General features: G+C 34.8%; 1 pseudogene; it reads left to right on the top strand.

Annotated features, from left to right (window-relative positions):
- The window catches only part of LOC149228839 (uncharacterized), a 178,299-nt pseudogene extending 169,997 nt beyond the window's left edge, over positions 1-8,302 (top strand).
- The last annotated feature ends 17,136 nt before the right edge of the window (positions 8,303-25,438 follow it).

A 25,438-nucleotide genomic window follows, 5' to 3' on the forward strand; every position in this document is an offset into this window, starting at 1 on the left:
AGGCTTGTATCCCTTATTCCTTTGCTCTATCTTGGCCTTCTTTTTTTCATCCAAAGTCTTTTGGAAAGTTGTATTCCTTTTCCTGTTATCATAGAGATATTTTTCCTTTCTTATAGCTTGTTGGAAATGGCCTCACTACTAGGGGGGTGGGGGTTGAATTAGTAGCGATAGTAATTATATGAATTTTATTTCTTTCTCCGAAAGTACAAGATTCAATAATTCCATCAACAAAAATTATGAAACCAACATGACATCAATAGATAAAGGCATGTAAAATCAACATAAAACACCATAAACAATATCAATGAATGCATACACTAGAACACAATTTTTTATGGTGGAAACCCCCTCTAGGGAAAAAAACCACCCGGTGTTGTCGTTGTTGCTCAAATCTTCTATTAATAGCTGAACAAATTTTACATAGAGGAACTACCATCCGGTAGGTGGAAGAATCCGCTACTAAGACAGTATGCTAGCAACATCAAACAAAAGGACTCTTCTCACATGACTCCACAAACACCCATTAGTTGGAAGCCACCATGACCAACGAGCCTGGCCCAGCACTATTGGACTCTGTAGAAATCTGCTTCCTATTCTAGGCTATCTTCTATAAGGCACCCACCTTATCTACACACTGTTTACTATGAGCCTCAATTCCCTCAACACCTCCATGCGAACCATATTTCATGCATTTTCAAACTGGGCTCTCAAACTTTCTCACCATGAGAAACCCAACAACATCTCTAATCTGAATAATAAGATATGATCTTCACACACTAAACTCAGCTACAAATGGATAATTAACTATAAAAAGTTATTGTAGTACTCAGTCACTCCACCCATACACTCACACAACTAATCAATCAACTCACCAAATTAATCCACAAGAATATAATTCAAAATATCGTCAATAATCTCTAATCAATACCTTGGGAAAATACCATGGTTATCCCAACACCATGTACACGTGTACCATAGTAAATTCTAGGTTAATACCACTGGTACATACCATGGTTAAGCTAATACCACAGACCCTTGTACCATGGTAATATGCAAGCTCAATACTATGAGTACATACCATGGTTAAGATGATACCAAGGATACTTGTACCATGGTAATAACATCACCCAAACCTATAACATAAGAGTATATTTTTCAAAGAGTACATCCGTAAGCCCATCCATCAAAGAGTACATATACCTTCAACACAATCATCTGCACACTCAAGCCAACTGCAACACATGCCCAAGTTGACATCAATGCCAACCATCAACCACTGCAACACAACAATTGCATCATCAATGCCTCTGCAACACATCACCAATGCCAACAATCTCCTATACATCATCAAAGAGTACATATGTAAGCCCATCCATCAAAGAGTACATCTACCTGCAACACAATCATCTACACACTCAAGTCAACTGTAACAGATGTCAAGGTTGACATTAATGCCAACCATCAACCACCGTAACACAACACTTTCATCATCAATGGCTCTGCAACACATCATCAATGCCAATAATCTCTCCCCTTAGCATTGATGGCAACCCTAGACACTAGCCTTTTGATATTAATGGCAAAAAGAGCATGATATCATAACTCTATTGATCATCAATAACTCCCCTTGAACACTATTTGGGTCAAATCACAATGCAACAACAAACAATACACTCCTCACAACACCAACAACCCATATCCATCAACAATACATCATAAGCATCACTCAAATCACTCTCTCCTCGTAGCAACATCCAACAAAGAAACAACACATCATAAACAACACCAACAAATATAACCAACAACTCCAACCACATCAACATCACTATCAACCAAAGCAACAACTCAACATCATAGCGGATCAACAACCACACAACAAACATGCTCCCCTGAGCATCATCACCAACAATGTGCAATTAACACCTTCTTGCTCAAGGATACACCTTATGAACTAGAGAACTGGCTCTTGACCAAATATTATAAACATTTATACGGTTGTAATAATAACATATGACCAACATATGAATCTACATGCTTATCACCAATGACTTGACATGACATGAGCAGAATATTTGAACAATAGTAACAAGGCTACATAAGCATTTTACAAGGATGTAGAATTCAAATGACATGCTCCAGCACAACCAAGAACAAATTTGCACTAAAACATGCTTATATGATAGAAAATTATACATAACAATAGTTGCATAAATTTTTTTATATGCATGCCCTACTCAACCCCCTTTCTCACTCACACTAAAAAAACCTCAAAAATACAATTAAAATGTTTTGACACCAATACATCTCCCATGGCTGAGAATTGAAAGGATAAAATGAAAGAAAACGAAATAAACATTTCAAGTTCTTCCTTCAACGACTCTACTCTTTCCGAACATCAAGACACATGAACGAGTCTCTAACTTTGCTGGCATCAAATTCTTGGCCTTTTCATCTGCAAGAAAAAAGAGGCCAAGCTTTAGAAATCTTGGCAGATTTTCAATAACATTATTATTTCTCACGTGTTTTCCATGTGTATGGTTGCCCACAGGTTTCAAGTAAATTACATGTATCATCAATATGAGGAGTAAAGTTATTTAATCAAGACAAAAAATAATAATATCCGAGGCAATATTAAGCGACTAAGCCATGAAGCCAACCCTGTGCTATTAATTTTTTGCTAATCAGAATCCTCTCATTGACAACCTGCCTAGGTTTTGGATAAAATTTTGATCCCCATATGTGATTATTGGTCTAACAACTGGATTCGTACCAATTATACCATCAAACAATGAAATTAATTTTGAATAGTTGGGCTCCTCATCAAATTTCATATTTATTACAAATTTGAGGAATTGCTTGAATGGCTGAGGGAAATAACAACAGAGCGTCACTCGAGAAGTAGAGATTTTTTCTTTCAAACAAGGAAGCCTTTGTTGTCACCATGGTAATCTTCCTCGCAGGAGAAATATTAGAGTATAAGCAAGAGACTCGAAATCATCTCTCCCGCATGCACACTAGCATATCGAACGGTTCCCCTGAAGACATCTGGCCTTTGGTCATAGTCTACATGTTTAGGTTGATTACTGCTGCTATCCCGCCATTTAGTTGCTAATCCAAGGTCAATGAGGAACAATCTATTTTCATCTAGTGTCCTAGGTTGACCAAGCAGGAAATTTTCAGGTTTTACATTGCCATGAACATAACCTCTAGAATGCATCTTCTCCAGAATGTAGATGGATTCTACAACTATGCATGTCACCATAACCAAGAAAATGTTCTCCTATGATTCATCATCGAGTTACACTAGTCTTCGCAAACTTGTTCTATATATACAAGAAACAAAGGCGACCATTGATCGCTTCCTTCAAGCGAGCGATTTGATGCAAGATCTGACTTATTTTCTCATCCTTTGCACAAAATGAAAATACTAGATCCTACGCATTGCTATATGCGCCTTCTACCAAATCACCACTGCACCAAAACCCTATTTATTCCACCTTTAGAATTGTATAAGAAACCTTCGGCTTCTTGCATCCCATTGCTCTGGTTTGGAGCTCAAATATTACACACAATTTCTCTGGTTTGGAGACCATCACTCAATAGATCGGGCTAGACCTCGCATGACTCAGAATGCCTTGACCTCTACTCATGATACCCATGATGTTGACCATCACGCTGACAATACCAGATCATCGCTTCACTATTCCAATGAACCAAATCGAAAAGCTTTCTCACTCGATCGAATTTTAATTAGAGAATATATGCTCAACTCATTCTATCGTCCACAATCTAACCTGCATGCAAGCCATTTTCTGAACTATATTTAGCCAATTTGATTTTTGAGGTAAATCAGTGGAGAAACTAGCTGCTCGTTGGTGATCAATAGATATCTGTGCACAGAAGGGTCGAAAGGAGCCGACTTTGGCATTGAGCTACGGGGACGAGAAATTGGTGTCGTCACTGTGCATACACCAGAGAATTAAATTAAACGCACTTGCACCACAACCTATTATTAAATGCGTTCAGGCCAGATAAATGATCAAATCAACAAATTGTTAAGGATAGTCGAATCCAATATTAATTTGAGACCATATCGATCAACACATTCATATTTACCAAAAATTAGCAGCCAAGTCAACCATAACAATAGACCAAATCAACAGACTTTAAATAGAAATATTCAAACAGTAAAATTCATTACCATAATGAGATTTTTTTTTTTTTTAATTCAACACTTAGCAGACCCAAACCACCTTTTATGATCTTCCTCCAACGCACATCACACACAGATCCCATCATCACCATTCTAATCCTTGATTAAGAAAATTTATTGTGAATCGCCTATCCAATTCAACCCTTGCATGGCATGCATATTCAGATACCTATTGAGGCAGGCGTGCAAGGCCATTTACACAGCTTGTGGATTGTGAACGATAATCCTTCATTTATTTAGAACCCATCCGCTATTAATGGAGGCGGGGTTTACTGCATTTACTTGTCGATTTTCATTGGATTTTTTTTTTAATTCTCAAGAGCTGATCATCGATTTTGTGTTCTGTGCACGCAAATCTCCATCATTCCATGTGCAGATTAAAACATAAGCTAGATCATAAAAAAAATTGATAAGAAGATAAAATCAATTCTCAAACTTTACATCCAAACAAAACATTTTGGAGGAGATCCCCCTGAGAAAACATACTTTTTGCTTCATGCTCCCCCTAATGCCAGAGTGACTCAATATTTTTAGCTTTTACTTTTTGCTTCATGCTCCCCCTAAGGCCAGAGTAGACTCAATACTTTTAGCCTTTCTTTCTCCAAACTCTAATGTACTGCTTTTTATTCAGACCTTCTTCTGGTTTGTTTTTCTTTTTCTAGATTTTTCTTTGTTGACAAGAACCTTTAAAAGCCATAGGCAGTAAACAATATTTGGCTCTATGGCTAACATTATTGCAGATAAAACATGTAATGTGCCCAATAAAAGGCATAAACTACTCAAATATTTTGTTGGTGTGCCTTTTTCTAATTGTACCATGAAAACTACAGCCAATAGCTTTATGCCCAAAGTCATTATATGAAAAACAATAACCATGAAATGAATTTTTGTACCTTGCCAAAGGTGAAATCCCATGATGTTCCTTTTCATTTGATTTCTTGTTAAGCTGCATGCTCCTACAATTCACCCAAATATGACCTTGTTAAGCTGCATGCTCCTACAATTCACCCAAATATGACCTAATTTATGATAGTTAAAACATCTAATGTTTCTCATATCTTTCTTTAACACATCCTTTGGATTTTGTTTTTGGTGGCGAATTCCTTCAGAACTACTGCAAATTTCTACTTTAGCCTCATTTTCCCCTTTTGGCTTGATCTGCTTTCTTCTTTTTCTGCAAATTTCTATCTGTTCCTTTAACTTGAAAATCCAATCTTCCTTGTCTTCTGCAACTAGGTTTTTAGATTAGAATTTTCTTCTTTGAGAACAAACTCTCTTTCCTCAAGAATTTGGAGTAATTTATTCAAATATTTATTTTTCAACCATCAACTTTTAATTAACCTTGCTTGAGATTTTTTTTGTCATCTCTTAAGGAATCAAATTCAAAAATCTGATTATCAATTTCTTCAATAACCCCAAAATCATCATCATTAGACTGGAAATGAGAAATAAAATAATCATGACTAAAAATGTTGTTTTCCATACCTTTCACTAGTAGAAGAGGTTCTCTAGATTTTGCAACATTTTTTAATTGTTTGCAACACTTCTTCTTCTTATATTGTTTCCTCTTGTTTTTGGCCATGGTCCCACCATATGCCCTTAAGATATCAAGCTTCACTGGGAGAACCATGTTGATACCAATTGTTGAAAATGGATTCACTACTGAGAGGGGTGAATCAATAGTGACTGTAATTATATAAATTATATTTCTTTTTCCCAAAGTACAAGATTCCGTAATTCCATCAACAAAACTTATGAAACCAACAAGACATCAGTAGATAAAGGAATGTAAAATCAACATAAAACACCATAAACAATATCAATGCATGCACATAATAGAATACAATTGGTTCTCTTGGAAAACCCCCTCTAAGGAAAAAAAACCACCCAGTGTTGTTGTTGCTCAAATCTTCTATTAATAGTTGAACAACTTTTACATAGAGGAACTACCATCCAGTAGCTGGAAGATAGACATTCTGATAGCAACATCAAATAGAAAGACTCTTCTCACATAACTCCAAGAACACTCATTCACTAGAATTCATCACGACCAATGATCCTCACCCAACATTACTAGACTATGGAGAAATTTGCTTCCCATTTTGATCTGTATGCTAGAAGGCACACACCTTATCTACACATTGTTTACTATGAGCCTTAATGCCATCAACACCTCCATGCAAACCAAATTTCATGAATTTTCAAAGTGGGCTCTCAAACTTTCTCACCATGAGAAACCCAACAACATCTCTAATCTGATCTGATTTGCACACACTAAACTTTTCTACAAATGTATAATTAACTATGCAAAAATATTGTAGCACTTACTCACTCCACCCATACACTCATACCATTAATCAATAAACTCAGAATATCAAGCCACAAGAATATAAGTCAAAATATCATCAATAATCTCCAATCAATACCTTGGGAAAATACCATGGTTATCCCAACTCCATGGACACTAGTACCATAGTAAATTCCAGTCAATGCCAAGGGTACATACCATGGTTAAGCCAATACCACAGACCCTTGTAACATGGTAATCTGCAAGCTCAATACCACTGGTACATACCATGGTTAAGTCCATACCAAGGATGCCTTACCATGGTAATAGCAGAAGCCCATCCATCAAAGAGTACATCTTCCTGTAACAAAATCATCTACAAACTCAAGCCAACTACAACACATGCCCAAGTTGACATCAATGCCAACCATCAACACCTACATCATCAATGCCAACAATCTAATGTACATCATCAAAGAGTACATATGTAAGCCCATCCATCAAAGAGTACATCTACTTGCAACAAAATCATCTGCACACTCAATCCAACTGCAACACATGCCTAGGTTGACATCAATGCCAACCATCAATCACTAAAACACAACACCTGCATCATCAATGCCAACATAGCTCCCATCAAGGTCTTGAGTCATCAAAATTAATCTTATCACTATAAAAAGTATTAGGGATCTTTAGGTCTTAACCTTATCATCTTTGATATAGATAACATACCTTAGCAACTCAAGGAATTTTCTCTTGTCTTCTTGCATTGTCATGCTCCCAAGATTTAGTTCAAAAAACTCTTGCATCTTCCTATCATAACAATATTTGGACACTTTTTTTTTGAAAATATCTCTTGAATTCTTTCATTAGATCCTATTCTCATCCGAGTACTTGACTTGTTTGATTTGATATCCATGTTGATCCTTTATCTTGAAAATGATGAATTACAATTATGGCCTTCAAATTGGATGAGTAATTATGTAGTTGAAGTTACATACTCATTCCCAACAACCAAAATTCAACTTCTTCACCCTTCTTGTGATCACCATCAAAAGTAGAAGGATTACTCTTCCTAAGCTCTCCTTGCAAGTCGTTCCTTTCATACCTCCTTCTCCAATATCTAACTGATGATATGCTTAGGATACTTTTAGTGTATGAGGAAACATAATCCCTCTTGGTTGAATATTTCAGTTAGCGTTGTTGATTCCTACTTGAACTCCTAGAATGGGTTGAACCTTTGGAATCCTCCTTCTTGACCTGATATTTATGTTCCTCTTCATGCCTTGAATCTGATCCCTTATTTGTCTACTTATAAAAATGATTTAGACTTTGCATCATCTAAGTGTTAATATGATTCTTATCTTCTTGGCCTATCAATCTTTCATTATCATCCCTATAATTGAGCATCTCCATCTTCAAAATCCTTGTGGCATCCTCTTGTTCTCTATCCTCTGATTCACCCTCTCTATGTCCATTTGATTCCATTTTAGTATTACCCATGTTAGTATTCCTTCCTCTAACTTCTTCTTCATGGCTATAGGACCTTTTAAGCATATTCCATTTCCTTGATACTTATGTCAAACCTAATCTATTATGGTGGTAGTTCAATTTTGTAATGTCCATACAAAAATGTTGTTTTTTTTTCTCAGCAAGATTAACTACTTTTCTATTAATATATACAGATAACTTTACATTCAGAGAAACTGGCTGCCCAAGGCCAACTGCAGCTCATGAGCTGCATATTCAAGACTAGTTCCATTGCCGCGCAGGGCTATGAGCTCACAGAGATCAAAATTTAAAATACTAAGCGTTTCTAGAATAGTTCCATAACAACCCACGCAGGGGCAATTCCACAGATACCTACAACCCAGATAGACTATGGACACCGGATTCAAAACTAAGGACATACAAAAAACCCGGCACTCATGAAGGAGTTCCGCCCAACAAGAGACATCGCCCCCACTACAAAGGTGGAGACTGCAAACAGTGACTTGCCACAAAAAGCACAGACGACCAAGTAAAAACAGGAAATTGAGATTGTTCCTACCCCGAAACCAGAGATGAGAGAGGAAGGCAAAAAACCCAGGGCCACCTTCAGAGCTAATCCTCTGGCTCTTCTTCCATCGCCGTCGGAGTGTGCTCTGGTTCTGGATGCGCAGGAGCTCGATGCTGGTTGGAGAATTGAGAGCGGTCTGTCCCGGAATTGCTCTCCTCACTCGCCGGTTCCTCCACTGGGAACTTCCCGCGACCCCTTGCAGAGCCTTCTGCTTCAATAGACGTCTCCCCCATTGGGAGCTTACCCTTACCCCGTGCATTGTTGTCTTCCACCAGGACCAGAGATGATTCTTCTGCGTTCTCCTCCTGAATTCGAGTGAAAAGCACAGAGATGTGTGCGTTGATGCCTGGATTATCCCCAGAGCCTCCCAAAGTGAATATAACAGAGCCGAATGCAGGTAGCTTGGGCTCCCCTCCACTGGAGCTGCCCACTTCCATGACTTGACAGGCCGGGATAGGGGTGGCTCCCATCCTTCGGTAGCAATAACAACAACAATAGTGATGATGAATATCAGCAGCTGGGGGGCGAGATGATTCTCCACGCCCTGGTCCTCTGCGACAAGGCATCCTCTCCCGCACCATAATAGCCACCAAACCTTTGTTTCGTTCAACTGCGCCCTCCCCACAACGTGCAATCCCCAATTGGAGACAGAGCAGTATAAATAGACGACTGACCATTCCAGGGAGCGCATGTATGATATAGACCTCCGCCCTTCTCTCGGCCTCCAGCTCACAGCAAAATCCCTCAACGCTCTGTGAATTCCCCTTGCCAGAATGAGCTCCCTTCCCCACGCAGACCACATACTTAAACCGCATAGCATTTCGAATGAGATGACCAGCATTGAATGCGCCTCGCATGACGGCCATTCCTTCCCTCGGCTCCATTAAGGATGCTCAGAGGCCGCTGCCGTTGTGAAGTTTCGGCGGCTTGCAGCATTTAAAGATGGAGCGCCATCACGTGGCAGCCCATGGTCAGCATGTGGCTCGCCATTAAATATCACAATGCCACCCGCATCCGGGGATACAAAAATGTTGTTAGTGTTTCAACAAAACCAAATTTAAATAAGACTTTGTAATGTATAGATCATGTAGATTTATACTCTTGTAGGAAACCATTGGCCTTCTTTAAATTTATTGAGAAAATTTACTACCCAATTCATAATTTTGGGCATATAATTGGATTCTACTATTCATTATATTTTTATTAACTACTCATTTGTTGAGATATGAGATCTGAGCTAAAAGTGGTGGTCTATTGAAGTTTGTGCTATTTTTCAAATTTCTCGATATAATGTTACATGAAACTTTTTCATATTTTCTTGAGAATTTGTATGCATAGATCTCAAATTTGTTTCCATGGTTAGGCTTGTGTATCTAATATCTTCCATTGTCTACTTTGACGCTCCATTCCAAGCTTTGAGCAAGGAGTTATGCCTCATGGGAGTGAATTGGTGCTTTATTTATATTCTATACCATTTCTAGTGCAACTTTCATATACTATCTTCATTTTTCACTGAAAATATCTTTTTAGAAGGTTCTCACTCATATCTTTCATTCAAGATATAGATACTATATGTACCATTGATACACCTAAATTTCTTATTTTATGGCATCAAAAGATACTATTTATGGCCTAAAAAATCCTCTTGAAGTTTATGACTAAAAAATATAAGAAAATGATATGCTTCTTTTCTAATGTGGCTCGCTAATGCAGTATTGACATGACTTCTATGTCTAGTTGGCACTTGAGGAAATTCCATGTAACTACCAAGGCTTACCTATCTTGTCTTGTCACCATTATCCACTTTTCTCCTTGACTAAATCACCTTCTTTCCTTTTCTTTATATTTCTCTTTTCCTATACTTTCTTTCCTTGTCTTTCTCTCTTCTCTTTTTTTATTTCTCTATTGGAAATATGGTTATATCAAGAGGGGAGGGGGTGAATCAATATAATGCTAATTTTTAACCAATAAACCACTTCAATGCATATATAAAGCCAATCACATCAATAGCATAAGAACACATCGTATATATTAATGATTTTGTGTGTATAAAACGTTTTTTATTATTGAATTATTTTGTAGGCACCAACCTACTATTACATTGATTTATTGGTGCCAACCACAAGGGGGAACCAACCCATTGAAATATTTTACTGGAACCAACCAGAAGCAGACACCAATCCCATGAGAAATGCAAACCCTAACCTAAAATGCTTTATTAGTGCCAATTAGAAAGAGACACCAGTCCTCTCAGAAATGTAGGCACTAACTTGAGCTTCATGTTAAGTCCCTTTTTCATAACATTTTCAAACTTAGATTCGCAAGGTTTCTTGTTTATACAATTTCTTGATTTCTAATCCAATTTGTCTCTCCTCAAGCTCTCCTTTGCTTCTGCATATCAATTCCTTCTCTATATATTGAGCTCTTTTTTTATCTAAAGTCCTTATATGATACTTCTCTATTCTAGACCTACATAATGGATTTCATAGTGTTCAACAACACTTGAGTTGAATATCTTCACATGTATTCCTTGAATTTGACTTATGATTTTTTCCTCAACCACACATCTTCCATGGAATTCATTTCTTAGGCTCCTTTAATTTTATGTTACATTGAACTTCTTTTTTCTCCTCTGCCTTTCTTTCTCTTCAAAAGACCAAACTAAACAAATGATAGTTCACTATATTACCAACTAATTTCTTGTATCAACAATTCACACCCAATACACCAACCTTCTCTAGCTTATTTATACTTTACTAAATCGACAAAACTTGGCAAAGATGACATTCCATGGAGGACCATCCATAAAACCTGGAGCATTACTTTCATGTCTTCTACTAGAAATATAGTCTGGATGACCTAGATAAGACTCAGAACAACAACTCCTTGGATCCTTGGGGGCCTAGCTTTAAGTACATGAAACCACATGTTGTGACTCTGTTTAAACAAATGATTCACTGAATATGGATATAGGTCCACTTGTGTGTAACAAGTTATTGGACATTCAGATAATTTGTCTTCCTGGATTACTTTTTACTCCAACTTCAAGGGCTTCAACATTATCTCACACAACTGGGTGTGTGGACCACTTGACAAGACCAAATTCTTAAAGTACAAGCTTATGATATCCAAGAATTTGAGTCTTCCTTACGCAACACTCACCGAAGGCCACGGGCCACATGTCACCACCTCAATATTCTATGTCACTTACATTCCTCCTTGGTATCCATGTCATTTGACCCACCTCTCTTGCCACATGTGTCAGGTATTAGAACTCCGTTTTTTAGTTGTGCTGCTCTCTTGAGATTTGTTTCCTCAATTCGATGGTGGTAATCAGATCTAGACTTCTACAATTGTGCTGCCATCCTGAAATTTGGTTTCGTGGTCTGATGGATGATGGAATCTTAGCCTGCAAGAGATTACCATGAAGATCCTTGCTACCGAGTTTTGTGCCCAACATCTTGTTGGTTCACTGCTTGCAATCCATCTTGAGCTTGTGTTTTGAGTTTTTGGTGTTAAAGTAATGAGGTTCTCGTGTGTAACATTCATCTAAGAAACCATTGGTATTGGAGGGGGAAGGGGGCAGAGCAGGGGCGCTTCCTTGTTTTGGTATAGAGCAAGGGGGCCCAAAACTAATCACATACTACCACTTGGTTGGTAAGCCATGATGGTTTCCACTATGGGGCTATCTTACCATTAAGAACTTGGTCTCCCTCCTATTGTTGATTTTCCCACTTAGCCTAATCTAATTGGACAACTTTTTCTTTTATCACCCATTTTGTCATGTCCACTTCGAACCCCGTTTTCGCTTAATTCTATGGGAGTTAGGAAAATTTCCATATATAGATGGAAAGGTTTTGGAGCAGAATATTCAAATACACAACTTTCATTCTCATTTGTACTAGGGAGCTGGAGAAGAAGTGCCTTCATAGATATGCTATCCAAATTACGACTTTGACAACATGTTATTCATAATGCTCCTTTACTGTAATATCAAAGAAATTGTAGTTGAAATCAATGACAACGTATGTGCAACAATATCTCCCTTTGGCATTGATACAAACACCACTAGACATCTACTAGTCATTGACGGTCTATTGTGATAGACTCCCCCTATGTGCTTGTTTATTGTTCTTATTTTGATGTCTTCTTATTCACCCACCTCGACATTAATGGAAAAGAGCTTATACTCCCCTGTGCTAATTCATACTTTCTCCTTGAACTCACCCTATCACCAAAATTCTTCTTGGCTAAAAATAGTGGACCACTCCCCCTTGTGAGGAAGAAATTACACCCTTCTTTTTTCTAAGATATTCAAAAGTTTCTCTAGGTAGAGGTTTAGTAAGAATGTCTACAATTTGATCTTTTGTTGGAATTTATTCTAATCTAGCATTTTGATTAGTAACTTGTTCTTTGAGAAAGTGGTATTTGATAAGAATGTGCTTTGTTTTAGAATGCATAATAATATTTTTATAGATATTGATAGCACTAGTATTATCACATGTTATGGGCAATGTTGATCACCATTTTCTTGAGGATCCTTGAGTAATATGATGTTGTTGCAATGCATTCTTCCTTATCTATGGATATAGAAATGGAGGTTTGTTTCTTTTTGAGTGAGGATACTAGACAACTGCCTAAGAAGAAGGCCCCCTAGTGGTGCTCTTTAGTATGATCAACACTACTAGCCTAATATGCATTTGTATAAGATCTAAGAGTAATATAGGTGCCCTTTGGATACCACAAGCCAAAATTTATGGTGTTCTCTCTCTCTCTCTCTCTCTCTCTCTCTCTCTCTCTCTCTCTCTCTCTCTCTCTCTCTCTCTCTCTCTCTCTCTCTCTCTCTCTCTCTCTATATATATATATATATATATAATTTCTTTCAAGAGTTTCTTTTTGGTTTGACTGAAATCTTCCCACCAGTCCTGCTGGTTGCATGATATCTGGTCTTGAAGATGTTAAGTAAAGAAGGGTGTCAATCATGGAATTATACATGGTCTGATTTTCTTTTGAAGACTCTTCATCCTTACTGAGCTTGCATGCTATTGTGTACCCTTATACAACTTAGATGAAACTTTTCCTCATGGTCCTCTAAGGAATCATTTTCCCCTTGAGACATTCTTAAAATATCATCCTTGGTCTCCCTTGCTCTACAATAATATCGATACTTATCGTCAAAATTTTGCTGCATTTGGTCCCAAGTGGTAATACCTTTGAGGCTCATGAAACACCAGAGAGCTGCATCCTTTAGGGTGGAAGGAAAGATCTTGAGCTTTTTCTCATCTATGGTGAAGTCATAAGTTCTGCACACAGTAACAAACTTGAACATAAAGCTATTAGGATCTTTTGAGATTAGGCCATAGATGTGTGGAAGTATAGATGGGTTGATATTTTTCATTTATTCTTCTCCATCTATCTCTCTAATGGGGAATGCAAATGCTTCAAGTTGTATTAATTCAACCATAGTGGTAGTATTTTCTCCTCTTGCAAGCTCCTCAAAGATCCTTGCTTGCTCACCTAAAAGGGCCTCAAAGGTACTCGTGGAGAGGGAAAGAGGCTCAAAGTCAGCTGAAAAGGATTGGATGCTAGTAGAAGTGGGGGATTTTGATAAAAGAAAAATACTTTCTTTTCCCTAATTTTGAAAGGCATAAAAGAAGAAAAAATTTCCTTTTTTTGTATTTTCTAAAAAAATAAATATTTTTTTGTTTATAGAATACAAAATGAGGAAAGAGAGTGAATCAATCAAAGAAAAAGGCAGTGAATGCCTTGACACATCCCTGAACGATGCTAAAAAGTGATGGCCCTCAGTATTGCAGCAACAATGGTACAACTCTATGAGTCTCAACTTTAATTATCAACCTCAGGTTTGTATACAATTAAGATGGGTTGACAATATATGTGCAACAATAACTATCTTTTTCCTTTTCTAATCCTTATGTAGGCGAGAGACATTGGAGTGTAGCCTAGATGAATAGAAATCCAATTAAAATGTTGGGATAACTATTATATATGAACGTGAAGTTGAAAAAGTAATGGTGATTGCAAGAAATGGAAAGAAAACTTTGCTTGGAAATAAAGGACCTAGAAAAAAAACTTGGAACCTATTTTGCAGAAAATAAAAACAACACTCAAAAAGTATACAATAAAAGAATCTAAAGGTAACTTCATGATATTTCTACTCTTCTAAACTCCATCCTCAACATCCTATTCATGTTCTAATACAATCAAGATACTAAAGCAATAGTTTATTGCTGAACTAGGCAAAGAAAATAGACTATTTACATATTGCTGCATGATTCCTTGTTTTGATTGAGGAAGAGACTAGCAAGACAAAGGTGAGGAAGCCGGGGGAGGTGGGGGAGGAATGATGGAAAATGGTTTTATTTATCGATTAAAGGCATGGGACAATTAAATATAAGAACTATTATTACAAAACCAAGCTCTGTTTACCCTCTCTATCCATAGTCTCAGCTAAACAATAAAATATAAGATTGCATAAATTGCAACAAAAAATGAAATGAAACGTAAAAATTATTAAAGTTGTAACGATAAGTGATATGAATGATCTAAATGGTTGAAAAATTATATAAATTACCTACAAAAAAGGTTAGCTCATAAAACTACCTACTTCACCAAGCACAAAGCTATCAAACAATAATTTCAAAAAATGTTAATTCAAAAGGTAAAGAAGGAAAATGCAAAGCATTGAAATAATAGAAACAAAATTACAAGAGAGCTTTGAAACTCCTTGGTTGGGACCAACCCAAGGATGCTTAGATTCCTTGAAGAAGAACCGAGCTAAATTTTGAAATGAGAAATTGTTTCCATTGACTAAAAATTTTCCTTGTACATCAGAATTTGCAATGCTACAAAAATTGCTCAAATGCCTCGAGCCAACCAAGTTTGAATCTTTTTGTTGCAGGGAGAAAGTCTCTAGAATATCTCCAGTGATAGGTTCCTTAGAATCTACTCAATATCTTTATAAATCTTGCACAAAAAACATGCTATTGTACATGAAGCATGAAAACCACATCATCCTCTAAGAATTCATCAAGCTAGGAAAATATACCATTAAATACAAAATATGGGGTCAAACACTATTTTATGTGCCTAATAGTGGATTGATGGGCCTTATGATTTATCTATTTTGGAGGCTTATCACCAAACCCAACCAAATCATGTACCAATTCCACCCATATTACGAAGTAACAAGAAAAAAAATCCCCTTTAAGATGATTTGGGCATTGGTTATACACAAATATCAAGGAATGACTTTAAGAAGGTATACCATTGGCATTGGAAACACTAAATGTCAAGGTTTTACCTTCATGACAATGTCACACCCTACTACTATAAAAGGAGTGTAAATATCACCACCATTCTTCTTAAAAAAACTATAAAAAAAATGAAGGATATTGTGTATGTAAGAACCTTTGGTTCTATTTCCATGTAAAAGGGAAAAAATAAATTAAGGTCATGGGACACGTATTCCAAGTTAAATGAGGGGAAAAACATCACATTGGGGTCACTTGCAGTTAACTACTGGCTATGGAAATTGGCATTGGCATTGGAAAGAGGAAAAAGGAAATAAATGGAAATTAATATAAGAAATAAAGGAAAATAGGGGAAAATGAAGATGAAGGGACAATAATACGCATGCAAGGAAATTAAAGAGAAAATAAGGAAAATGAAAGAAAAGAGGAAAAGGAAAGGAAGATACACTATAAATCAATGATAAAAAGGCACATGAGAAACAATTGACAACTTTTGATTAGCTTTTGATTAGGTTTCAACTTTGGGACAACTTAGTTTTGCTAAGGAAGAAATTGTACTCCAAGAGAGAGAACAAGCAAGGGATCAAGAAAGCAAAGGAAAAGCAAAGGAAAGTAAGGAAGCATGAAAGGAAGTTTGGACAACAAAAAGTAAGGGAAAAAATAGCATTGGATTTGCAGGTAACAGTGTGCATGTGTGATTTAACATGATAATATTTGATGCATGGCGCATGCAATTTGGTTTATTATTTATGTTTGTTGTCATTGGCATGGGATTTGCTTGGATTGACAGTAGTTTCAGCCTTACCTTGCCATTTCCTGGATATCCATGACGTAGTGGGTTCCTTGTTTTAGTAAGCTTTCGATGGCTGGTGGATTTCAAATCCTGGTGAGGTGGTCTTAGGAAAATTCCCAAGGGTCAAAGGTGGAGATGGCATTTCTCCTAAAACCCTTGATAGGTGGGTGGAGATAGGAAAATTCTTTTGGGTATGGTGAAGAAATTCCGAGGCATCCAAGCTTGCTTGGTTTTGGTGATTTATGGACTAGTTTAGATGAAATCACTGTGGTTGACGGTTGAGGAGGTTTAGCCTCTAGAAGCCCTAGTTGGTTCTATTTTGGTTTATCCCATGTGATCCCACATTCATGCTTGAAATATGGTATGAGGGTGATTGGGTTGAAAGAAAGAGTTGGTTCAACCCAATCTATGGTCGGGTGGTATGTGAAAGTCCCCCATTTGGTTGGCATTTTCATATGATAATATATGTTATCCTTTAATGAGATAAATGAGCACAAGTTCTGGTTTAGTATATGATTATATGACTAGTTTTTCATGGTTTCCTTCTAGTTAAATGCTGGTTATAAGCATGGTATATTTATCATTATGTGATGTGCTCTTGTTATGGTTCTATTCCATGGTTTGACAAGCTCTTGGTTATATATTTGAATGCATGAGCTAACATGTGTTTGTACAACTAGTAAGAGAGGGAAGTGAGACTTCTTAATGATCCTCAGATGATTTAATGAATCAGTGAGAAGATAGGCATTCATGAGCTATAATTACTTTGTTTACAAAGTGTTTGCATAAATGACTATTGTGTGTTTTGTAAGTTTGAGCATGATTAGAGCTTGGAAATTGATTCTAGAGGTTCCTATATTTGGATGATAGAATTCTAGGCAATTGGCCTCGAGGCTAGCCCTGAAAATTCAAAACAGGGTTTTTGGTCGCACTCTTAGGCCCCAAAAATTTTGCCTATAGCCACATGGAGGGTGAGTTGTGTATGCGATTGGAGCCTTTTGGTTGCATGCAGATGCCTGTATGCCTGCAACTCTGAGGTAAAGTGGGTGAAAATAATGGTTCCAGTTCAGGGAAAGGTCACCAATGAGATTTATCGGATGTTTGGGTGATCATGTGTCCCTAGAATGTTGTAGTAAGTTTGGATATGTGTACCCCACTTCCATAATCAGAACTTGGATGTCAGGTCATGTATAGTAACTCTCAGCTCATGTTTACCTTGGTGAGCTTGTAAAAGTGGGTGAACATGGGGTGGGGTGTTACAACCTATGTATCACTATGATAAAAGGAAGAGTCACACTTATTTTCTTTGTTGATTTCATAATTACAACACCCAACCCAACTAGTAGATTCTCCTATATTGTAATTATACTTCTATACATGGATTTTTTTACTTGGTTCATTGTTCTATATTTAGTAGTATTTAGTGATCTCATTAAAAGTTGAATTGCAATCTATTTCTATTTGATAACAAATTTTACATCAAATACTTGTTAACCAATAACTATTGATAATACTTTTACCTTGATAATTTGCACATGTTATTCTTTTCTCCTATGTGTGTGGAAAGGATTAATATTCCATTTTAATGTTGCTCATGGGATACAATCTTATAAGAAAACATTTTATAATGTTCTAAGTTTGGCATTCCCTTTTCCTCACTTTGGGGAGATGCTAGTATAGATATCTTACCATGAGCATTGAGAAACATGCAAGCTTGAGAGCATGAAAAGTTTTCTATTTGAAAATATCTAAGATGTGATAGTTGTAAATGTATGGATGGTAAGAATTTCAAATCTAAAGCACCCATCAAGGTTGATGGTTTGTGCAATTTGGGTGTCTTCAATTATTTTAACACCAACCTAGATCCATCTAACTCCAGATATATCATGCACCGAGAGGGATCAAATCCCTCGAGATGCAAACCTTTCCTCAAATTATTAATCTAAAGTTATTAAATCTAATAATATGAATATTATAATATATTAATATCAATATTACATTTAATACTAATAATAAACATTTAATATTAATATTAGATTTAATGATATTTTTTACGTGGTATGTTAATGAAATTTATAATAAAACTACAACAGATTAATATTTTAAAATATTACAATTTTGATGTGGAAATATTTATGTCTCTAAAGATTTTAATATATTTATAAGATATGGTTTTTCCTTTTAAATATTGATTTTTCAAATATTTAATTAAAAGAAATATTAAAATATTTTGGAGTAGTATTTTTTATTCTTTGTGTTGATTTTTATTGTAGTTTTTATTTATTTATATGGTTATTTTCATTTTTGTTTTGACCCAACATTAATTTTTTTATTTTATTATTATTTTATTGGATACATGACATACTTACACATCCCCTCATACTAGGTTATAGAATGCGCCTCTACGTGCAAAAAAATTGTTCACTAACACAACATTTCTTTTAACCATATTTGATAATGAGATCACCATGTCACACAATTTACCCATGAAATTCCATCCATGAATGGATACGAGTAATCTAATTTCACCAATATTTTTTTTACTCTAAAATATACGGCTCTATAAAAATTAAGTTAACTTTACACTAAGCTCTCTATAATATGTATAAATGAAATAGTAAAATAAATTTATCTCTTATAATAAATGTCAAATATTTACAAATTAATAATATAAATTAAATTATTATTTTTCTATATTAATAATAACATTTTAAAAAAATCACTAATTTTTATAACTTATTAACTATGAACTTATCATATTTTATAAAATATTTTATAATTTAGTACATAATATAAATAAATCATAAATTAAATTATCTAAAATGTTTAATTTTTTTTTCACAATATTTAACATATTTAAAAAAATTAACATAACTCAGCATAAACAATTAAATAATATTCCTTACCTCACTAATTTCTTAGATCTTATTTAATAATATTTCATACATTTACAACTATCACATCTTAGATAAGTATAGAGTAATGAATTGATTTGTGAAATAAATACCTAACTCACCAAAGTACAAGATACTTAATATTTATACCACTTTTATAAAATATAATTAATACATTACTTAATAATAAAATAAATATACAAAATTGTGAACTAAATTAATTTTATAAATTAATTAAATTTATAAAACAATAAATAAATAATAATTAAATTAGAATATTTTAATAAAAATATAAAATTAAATTACATTACTTAATAATGAAATAAATATACAAAATTGTGAACTAAATTAATTTTATAAATTAATTAAATTTATAAAACAATAAATAAATAATAATTAAATTAAAATATTTTAATAAAAATATAAAATTAAATTAAACTATAAAATAAGAGTGGATTAAAATATAAAATTAAATTAAACTATAAAATAAGAGTTGATTAAAATATAAAATTAAATTAAACTATAAAATAAGAGTGGATTAAAATATAAAATTAAATTAAACTATAAAATAAGAGTTGATGAAAATATAAAATTAAATTAAACTATAAAATAAGAGTTGAATTAAAAACTTAATAAAAGTATAAATTAAACAAATAAGAACTAAATTAAAATTTTAATAGAAGGATAAGTTAATTTAAAAAAAATCTTTTCTTAGAAATCCATATATATTATTCAATAACCATATAAAAATTGGACCGCCTCTTTAGAACTTTGGAGAAGGTAAATGACTGAGCTACATTTCTGTGTGCTGGAAGGCAAGGGAGACAAAAGGCCTGACAAACGATGGCGTCGGGAAAGTACAAGGAGAAGTTGTAATGCATAGAGAAAGCGGGATAATATCGGGAAGAGGTAGAGGAGGATTTTTCCAGAGAGTTACAGCTAGAGTGAGGACTGAGCCTTGATTTTTTTTTTTTGAAGTTTTTGGGCACACCGTCACAGTACATCAATTTTGAAGTATTTTGGCGGTGGGTACCCGAGGTTGTGCCCAGTTTTGAGGGGATGGTTTGGTCATTTTGGTATCGAGGAGCAAATTTGGAGCTACAATAACTCATGATCGACTTCAAACATGGAAACAAGGTAGATGTCTGTGTATTAAATTGATAAATCCTTGCTTAAATTTATAGTTGTTAGAATTGAGTAATTTGTTTTGGTAAGGTTACTACATGTTTCTATGGCAAAAAATTGCTTGCTAGAATCTTCATCTTTACCTTGTGTTAAGTTTATCATTATAACTAGCAAAAGATCATTATTACATTAAATAAAATATTTAAAATTTCAATCTTAAATTAATAAATAAAAGAAATATTATATACATAGTTATAATTATTATTATAATAATTATAAATTTAAAATTAAATAAATTAAAAAAAAAAGAAATTAATTAATTTAATAATCAAAATATAAAATTATTATTAAAATAATTACAAAAAATAAACAAAAAATAAATAAAACAAAATTACATGTAAACATTATATAAATAAATTTAATTAAAAAAATAAATAAGAAAAATTAAATTAACTAAAAATACAACTTAAATTGTCTACGGGGTTTTGGATAGATAGTGATCAGGTGTTTTGTTAAGACACTCCTTAATGTGAAGTCATCAGTTCAATTCCCCACCCTGATCGAGGTGATATATTGGATATGATAATGATATAGTCCAACCAAACTCACAAAAAAAAATAATTTAAATTAATAAAACAAAAAAGCAAATTAAATAACCTAAAAAATATAAAACAAAATTCAATAAACAAATTAATTAAAATAATTATAAAATAATAATTAAAAATACAATAAAATTATAATATAAACCAACCAAATATCCAACCCTCACTTCATTTCATTTCACATTAGAAAAAGGAAAATTAACATTAAATTAATCTCCCTTTAGTTAAGAGCATAACCCACTTTAAGTATGCCTCCCACGAAATAGTGAAGAGTAGTAATACTCTTTCGAAACTCAAACCTTCAAAGATATATGCTGTGTGTAAGCCATCGAATCTGCCTATAAGGTTAACCTCCAGCCACTTTTGCACCTTGTTAGTGTAAGTCAGTTTTTCTTTCCACGAGTGATTAAATATTTTCTTTTAGAATGTTCATCAGGGTTTAACTATTATGGTTTAAGGTTAAGTTTTTGTCATTTCACTAAATCTTCTATTCAAAAATTTTGGTTAGTGTGTTTAGGGTTATTTCCACTCTCTCAAGAATTTCACATGTCGGTTACTCTCATCACTCAGCTAAGTGTATCATCATTAAGAATCATCATCATGTCAATCATCACCATTATGATTTCGTTTAGTTGAGCGTCTCCATTAGGTCATTAGGGTTTCAAGGTCACTAAAACTCTCATTTCATGCATAAAATCTTGCAAAGGAGGAGTGGTAACAAGCAAGTTTCTTCAATAAATTTTGATATGTAATTTTATGTTTTTATATGTAATAAGTACTTCAAAGTTCCAAAGGTTGCAATTCAGAGTTCCAAAAAAGATTCAATGTCTCAAGAAAGCCATAAAGTTACCAAATTGTGTCAAGGTTCCAAATTTTAGTTTAAAAGGGTAAGATGAGTTGTTTTATAACTCATTTGCACTCTTAAAATTTCAAGCATCTCTCAGTCATCCTTGTGTAGGAGAAAACTTTGTGAAAATTAAGGGTTTTGTTACATTTTGAGAGAAATGTGACCTTTCTGAGAGAAATGCGACCTTTCTGTGGAGAAATGCAACCTTTCTGTGGAGGAGTGCGACCCTTCGGAGCAAGAGCGACCCACAGTGCGACTCTTTTGGGAAATTCACAGTATAGGGATTTCTTCTTGGTTTCAAGGTGTTTTTCGATTTCTTCTAGCTTCCAAAGATCATTCAAGGACTTTTAAGCCTCTGCAAACAATAAGTGACCATATACACCATCATTTCAAAGAATTTACTCAATGTAAATTGATTGTTTCTCAGGGTTTTTTGCAGCAAAATTTTTGGTGAATGAAACCTAGCTTCTACTGATTTACCACTATCATCTATCATCCATGAAACCCTAAATTTAAAATCTCATATCATTCCACCACTCATTCGCCATTGATTTCATCAAACCCTAGCCTTCCACTACGTTTTCACCTTTGAGAAAACACCCACTTCAATTTTATCAACATCATCTGGCTAGTGTTTTACCCTTCAACAAATTTAATGGAGAGTGAACGAGAGAGTGAAAGGAAAGTGCACAAGGGAGGACACCATTCAAGGTTTGAGCCATCCAATCTGAGAGAAATCAATGCTTCTCCATTTGCCCAAAAATGTTTCAGAAATGTTGATTGTATGAAGTTTTGTGAGAAGGTTGCAGAGTTCGGTTCTCATGTCCCTTTGACAAGCCTCTTTGGCCAAAATTTCAACATAGATAAGGTTGTCATAGCAGGTGTTGAGTTCAATGTTTCAACAGGTATTATTTCTTTAGCCACAGGGATTCCAAATCATGGGGACAATTGGTTCAAAGGCATGGAATTATCCCTTGATGATTTAAGATGTTCCTAAAACCTAATGTCAAAGAGACTTCTGAACATTTTTTTCCATTTAGACATCTCGTTAACAAGTATGCCCCTCTAATGAAGATTATTATGAAGTATTTTACATGTGAAGGAAAATTCTCTAGACTATACAAGTATCATGTTAGGTTACTTATGCATTTCACCTCTACAAGAACACTTAATTTGTGCAACTTTCTATCTAAGAGTGTGGTGAAGATGATTGAAAAAGTTCACCCCAGGGGACAACCTCATATCACCATTTTCTTTCACCATATATTGTTCAAGATTGTGGTTATGCATCAAATCTTAGCCAAGCAAATCACTTGGGAAACCTTTTTGGATAAATTAAAAACTTCTCCTGTTATTAGCCCCACTATTTCTCCTAGCAAAACAACACCATCCAGGTCAAGGTCCACACAGTTGATGAAGCATGGTTCAACAAGCAAGCAGGAAAAAGTTTCAGAGGAACCTAGACCTAAGGTAACCAAGACGTATCAAAGAGGGAATAGGCTTGTCTTTTATCCACAACTTTTGGAAGGGGCCAAGCCTTCTACATCAGCACAACACACATTTGCAGAGTGAGGAGACTATCTATCATGACATACACATAGTGGACTTGGAGTCCTAATATTATCATCAAACCTTGAAACTAGTTATCAAAGGGAAGGAATCTCAGAACATGGAGCTTCTGGTAAATGTGGGAAGGGCTAAATTCATCATTTCATTCCTTGAGCAAGAAAATGAGAAGTCAAAGGCAAAGCAATTACTTTTAGAGAAAGATTTGTTTAAAGCTAGTATGAAAGAGTCCAAAGGTAAAGCAGTGTTGGGGCATGATGAGCATGATGAACAAGAAAAGAAAGTTGGAAGGCAAAGGCCTAGGACAAAGGGTCTCAAAGGAACGTTGCGGAAGGAAAAAGACGAAAACCTAATAAATGAGGATTTGAGTCTTGAAGATGAAATTGCTATGGAAATTAATGAAGACAAGGAATATTGGCTAGGCAAAGTCAACGGCCATATAGAGAAGCTTCTTGACAAAGCTAACAGGGACAATCAGATGTTGAAGCACATGACCTAACACTATCAAACAAGGAATCAAATTGCACAAATCAGAATCAAGAAATTGAAAGCAAAATTGAAAGAGGTCCAAGACAAGCAAAGGGAATCAAGGAAAAGGGGTAAAGAATAAAATTGGTGACTAAACATCCAAGAATTTTCAGCTTATCATCCATAGTAGCCAAAGAAAAAATTTTGAAAATTTTGGATCAATTTGGTTTTTTTTTTTTTTTTTAATTTTGCAGGAAATGGCACACAGAAGTGCTACGCAGAGGTGCGACCCTTTTCCCCTAGACATCCAAATGAAGTTTTTTATACATGGATGAGTGCATAATGATGAGTACATGCCAAATCTAAGCTTATTTTTGCATGAAAGCTTCCCATTTTGATCGGAAACTCAAAAAAACTCACCTTTTTCATGCCTCTGCCACTAAATCTAGACTGGCGCGATGCTTCTGAGTAAGGTTGGAAAAATTAAGTTTTGGAAGCCTTCCCATGGGTCATTGCCAAAAATTCAAGATGCCTTGGAAGCTAGATAGACAGTGCTATTTTATTGATCTTTCCTATTCCGATTTTGACTTCAGGAAGGTACCTAAAAATGGACTCAAAAAAGTGTGACCCTTCTACAAAATTTCTTGTTTTGGTGCATGTTGGTGCAACCCTTCTAGTTCTGGTGCAACCCATCTAGTCTAGTAACTTTTTGAGCACTGAATGATGGAAAATTTGAGATATTATGATCTATTAAGGTTACTTTAGGTTTCTTAGTTGGTTTTTTCCTCACTTTATGAGGAAAATTGTAATTAATGAGGAGATATGCTCTCCTAAACTTTAGCCTAAATTGTGGAAATTGTCTCAACTATCCTAGTTTTTAGGTGAGGACTCATCAAAGCTAGTTATGATGAGCCTTGAATAGAATTTTTGACCTGATGAGATCCATATGTTTTCTTTTCCTATATGAGATGGAGGGGAATCATTTTTCAGGGGTTGGACATCTGAGGAGAGAACCATTGTAGCCAGAATTTGACATTTTTGGAAATCAAAGGACATAATTTATAGCTATTATTTAGGAATTCTTGTGAAGTAAGTTTATGATGTTGTTTTTCCTCTATTATTACTTTATATGAATCATATTTAGCTTCCTTTTCCATTCATCATATCTTCAATAGTTTTTCTTGCAGTTTATAAACAAAATTATTTTCACTAAGCTCTATTTTGATGGAAAATTATTATATGCTATTTTCACTCCAGTTTAATGAATTCATGTCTTATTCTCATTAAGACCCTTATGTTTCTTTTGAACA

Source organism: Pinus tabuliformis, chromosome J (genome assembly GCF_031772625.1).
Source record: "Pinus tabuliformis cultivar Carrire ecotype Pingquan chromosome J, CPIR1, whole genome shotgun sequence".
Classification (NCBI taxonomy): domain Eukaryota; kingdom Viridiplantae; phylum Streptophyta; class Pinopsida; order Pinales; family Pinaceae; genus Pinus; species Pinus tabuliformis.